Below are 5,335 nucleotides of genomic sequence, written 5' to 3' on the forward strand. Positions count from 1 at the left end.
ATCGTTCTTTGTACTCACCTCTTCATCCTCACTCATGCATCATGCTTGCTCTCATTCTGTGTTTTGGCTGGCCTTCTTTTAGTTTCTTGAAGGTGCGATGGCCTGTCTGACATAGGCTTTTTGTTACTGGTGTTGTTTAACTTGCATTCATCTTCATCCTTTTTTAAAATCCTCCTCATTATTGTAATTTTTTCTATTTTAAAAATTGAGAGGGGACTTCCCTGGTGGCACAGTGATTACAAGTCCGCCTGCCAATGCAGGGGACATGGGTTCGAGCCCTGGTCCAGGAAGATCCCACATGCCGCGGAGCAACTAAGCCTGTGCACCACAACTACTGAGCCCACGTGCCGCAACTACGGAAGCCCATGCGCCTGGAGCCTGTGCTCCACAACAAGAGGAGCCACCACAATGAGAAGCCCGCGCAGCGCAATGAAGAGTGACCCCCGCTCACCGCAACTACAGAAAGCCACACGCAACAACAAAGAACTAAAGCAGCCAAAAGTAAATAAATAAATTTATTAAAAAAAAATTGAGAGGGCTTCCCTGGTGGCACAATGGCTAAGAATCCGCCTACCAGTGCAGGGGTCACGGGTTCAAGCCCTGGTCGGGGAAGATCCCACATGCCGCGGAGCGACTAAGCCTGTGCGCCACAACTACTGAGCCTGCGCTCTAGAGCCCGCGAGCCACAACTACTGAGCCCGTGTGCCACAACTACTGAAGCCCGCATGCCTAGAGCCTGAGCTCCGCAACAAAAGAAGCCACCGCAATGAGAAGCCAGAGCACCACAATGAAGAGTAGCCCCCGCTCGCCGCAACTAGAGAAACCCTGCGCACAGCAACAAAGACCCAATGCAGCCAAAAAAAAAAAAAAAAATTGAGGTATAACTCAGATACCACAAAATTCATCCTTTTAAAGTATAGAATTCAATGGGCTTTAGTATATTCACAAAGTTGTGCAACAATTACCACTATCTCATTCCAGAACATTTTCATCACCTCAAAAAGAAACTCTATACCCATTAGCAGGCACCCCCTTTCCCCCCTTAACCCCATTGGCCCCTGGCAACCACTAATCTACTTTCTGTCTCTATGTTGTAGGCTTTTGCACATGCTGGTCCTTTTGCCTAGAACCTTTCCCCCACCTCATCCTCTAGTCAGCTTCTATTCTTCCTCAGCTATCAGTGCAAATATCCTTGAGCTGGTCAATTCCTCCTACTACATGCTTTCATAAGAATGTGTACCTCTTCGGCAGCATTTATGATAAATTGCAATTTTATATTTATTTATGGAATTCTTTGATTTATGTTGTCACCTCAATAAGTCTCATGAGGGCAAAATATATATATATATATTTTTACACACACATATATATATACACATACACACATATATATATTTACATGTATAGTATATATATACTATATATATAAATTATATATATATTTTTGTGGGGAAACATTTATAAATGCACAAAATTCTACATCTCCATTTATAGCAGTTTCACTTGAATGTAATAGTATGACACCCAACTAAGACAAAATGCGTATTTTTCTCCCCAAACCAAATCCTCCTTCATACTTCCCCATTTGATGATGCTTCCTCATTCTCTTGGGTACACAAGCTCAGTTTCTTGAAGATATTTGATTCCTTTCTGTCTCTTGTCTTCAACATTCAGTGCTCTTCAGATCCTCAGGTCCAGCGAATTCCTTTGAAAGTCCTTGCAGTCCAGCCTTTAGTACAGTGTCCTTAACGCTCAGTAAACATTTCCTGATAATGAAGAACATTTGGAGCTATCTGTAGTGAAGGAAATGGTTGCAGTCATGATGTTGGGTGAGCCTTTAGAGACTGCCAAAGAGGAGAGAGAGAGAGGAGAAGGAGGAGAGAGGGAGATGAAAGCAGATGGTGGAGGAAGCAGTGGATGGAGACTCTCCTATAACACACAGGGCTGGTGAAAAGCAGTAAGGTAATAAGAGAAGCAAAAGGAGACCCTGGCTAATGGACCATAATCCATTCACCATTTCTGAGTATCTGTTACCTGCCTGGCACTTAGATTATGGTGATACAAAGATGAATCAGAAGTTGTCTCTTTCCTGAAGGAAGTCAGGTTCTGGTACAGGAAAGAAGCATTTATGTAAACAAAAATTTACAATATAATGTGATAAGTTTTATAATAAGACTATTCACAAAGTGTTCTGCAAGCAAGAGGAGGTGGTGACTAAGACTGTCTCAGCACAGGGTGGGTAAAGGTGGGTGGGCGTCACAGGATGACTGGGACTTCAGCAGCCTGAAATCAGAAAGAGTGACATGCCAGGAAAACAGAACGACTTCAAGAGGCCTGGGCTCATGTGGAACTGCGAATCATGTTGTTTAGCTTAATGTAAAGGGTGGGAAGGGAATATCCTGGGAATTCAGCCTGGGGCTACTTTGTGAGGAGTCTCCCAGGAAGCCGAGAATTTTATTTTCTAGTTAATAGAGAGTCTTCAAAGTTTTTTTTTCCCCTTTTCTTTTTTGGCTGCACTACGTGAGACTTACGGGATCTTAGTGCTCTGACCAGGGATTGAACCCGTGCCCTCAGCAGTGAAAGTGCAGACCTCCAGGGAATTCCCCGAAGTTTTTATTCTTTTTAATACATTTATTTATTTATTTTTATTTTTGGCTGCGTTGGGTCTTCATTGTTGCACGCAGGCTTTCTCTAGTTGTGGTGAGAGGGGGCTACTCTTCGTTGCGGAGCATGAGCCCTAGGCTTGCGGGCTTCAGTAGTTGCAGCAAGCAACCTCAGTAGTTGTGGCTCACAGGCTCTAGAGCACAGGCTCAGTAGTTGTGGTGCACAGGCTTAGTTGCTCCATGGCATGTGGGATCTTCCTGAACCAGGATCGAACCTGCATCCCCTGCATTGGCAGGCAGATTCTTAACCACTGTGCCACCAGGGAAGTCCCTTTCTTTCTTTCTTTCTTTTTTTTTTTTTAAAGTAACTTCATTTCGTGTAGTTTACTTACATTCTAATATATAGATTTTAAGTCTATGGTTCAAAGAGTTTTATTTATTTTTATTTTTTATTTTTGGCTGCGTTGGGTCTTTGTTGCTGTGCGCAGGCTTTCTCTAGTTGTGTCGAGCGGGGGCTACTCTTTGTTGAGGCGTGCAGGCTTCTCATCGTGGTGGCTTCTCTTGTTGCGGAGCACGGGCTCTAGGTGCATGGGCTCAGTAGTTGCGGCACGTGGGTCCTAGAGCCCACGGGCTTCAGTAGTTGCAGTGCATGGGCTCAGTAGTTGCGGCTTGCAGGCTCTAGGGCACGTGGGCTTCAGTAGTTGTGGCGCATGGGCTTAGTTGCTCCCCAGCATGTGGGATCTTCCCGGACCAGGGATTGAAACCATGCCACATGCACTGGCTAGCCGATTCTTTTTTTTTTTTTTTAATAAATTTATTTATTTATGGCTGCATTGGGTCTTTGTTGCTGCGCATGGGCTTTCTCTAGTTGCAGCAAGCAGGCGCTGCTCTTCGTTGAGGTGCATGGGCTTTTCATTGCAGTGGCTTCTCTTTGTTGCAGAGCATGGGCTTCAGTAGTTGTGGCATGTGGGCTTCAGTAGCTGTGGCACATGGGCTCAGTAGTTGTGGCTCGAGGGCTCTAGAGCACTGGCTCAATAGTTGTGGCTTAGTTGCTCCGTGGCATATGGGATCTTCCCAGGCCAGGGATCAAACCTGTGTCCCCTGCATTGGTAGGTGGATTCTTAACCACTGCATCACCAGGGAAGTCCCTCTTCTGCCCATTTTTGATTGTGTTGTTGGTATCCTGTGCTGTGCAAAAGCATTTAAGTTTAATTAGGTCCCATTTTTTAAGATACAGAACATTTCCACCACCCCTGAAATCCCTCTTGTGCCCTTTGCAATTGATCTCTCTTCCCTGAGGCAACTACTGATATGATTTTTATTACCACATGTTTTGGTTATTTCAATAAATAACCACGCCCAAACCTAGTGACTTAAAACAACAAAAATCATTTATTTGATCATGATATTGCAATTGGTCAGGGTTTAGTGGAATCATTTTGTCTCTGTTCTCTGTGGCATCAGCCAGCTGAGACAGCTTGACTGAAACTGGAGAATCCACTTCCAAGATGACTCATTTGCATGGCTGGCAATTTGGGATTGGCTTTTGGCTGGGATCTCAGCTAGGACTGCCAGTTATGGATCTCGTTTTTCTTCCACATGGCTGTTTGGGCTTCCTCACAGCATGGGTTCCAAGAAGGAGGAAGTGAAAGCTGCCAGTCCTTTTAAAGACTAAACTCTAAACTGGCACAGCATCACTTCTGCTCTATTCTATATGTCAAAGCAATCACAAGGCCAGCCCAAATTCAAAGGAGAAATAAAGCTCACCATTCAGTGTGGATAGTGACAAAGAATTTGGGCCATCTTTATCGTACCACGTTGTACATTAGTTTTGTTAGTTCTAGAATGTCATATAAATGGAATCATAGTGTGTATAATTATATGTCTGGCTTCTTTTTCACAACGTGTGTTTTGAGATTCATCTATGTTTTACATATATCAGTGGTTCATTCCTTTTTATTGTTGAGTAATAGTCCAATGATAATCAATTTTTTAATCCATTTATCTGTTGATGGACATTTGTGTTGTTTCCAGTTTTTGATGATTATGAATAAAGCTGTTATAAAAATTCTGATACAGCACTTTTTTGTAGCTATATGTTTGCATTTCTCTTGAGTAAATGCCTAGAAATTTGAATTTCTGGGTCATAGGATAGATATATGTTACAATTTATAAGAAATTGTCAAACTACTTCCGAAGGATTGTACCATTTTTCACTTCCAGCAGAAATGTATGAGAGTTCTACTTGCCCTACATCTAGCCAACATTTTTTATTGTCAGTGTTTTTAATTTTAGATATTCTGGAAGGCATGAAGTGTTATCTCATTGTGGTTTTAATTTGTATTTCCCTAATAATTAAGTATTGTGCATCTTTTCATATGCTTATTAGCCATTTGTAGCTGTTCTTTGTTAAGTGTCAGTTCAAGTCTTTTGCCCATTTAAGAATTTTTGGGCTGCTCTCTCGTTATTATTGAATTATAGGAGTTCTTTTTATATTCCAGATATTTGTCCTTTGTCAGATACACACATTATTACTACATGTTAATAGATTGGAAGACAATATTATTAAGATATTAATTATTCACAAACTAAGTTATAGAGTTAGTGTAATTCCAATTAAAATACCAGCAGGTTTTTCATAGAAACTGACAAGCTGATTCTAAAATTTATATGAAAATACAAAGGGCTTAGAATAGTCAAAACAATTTTGAAAAAGATATAGTTGAAGGACT

Source organism: Tursiops truncatus, chromosome 2, assembly GCF_011762595.2.
Source record: "Tursiops truncatus isolate mTurTru1 chromosome 2, mTurTru1.mat.Y, whole genome shotgun sequence".
NCBI classification, from domain to species: domain Eukaryota; kingdom Metazoa; phylum Chordata; class Mammalia; order Artiodactyla; family Delphinidae; genus Tursiops; species Tursiops truncatus.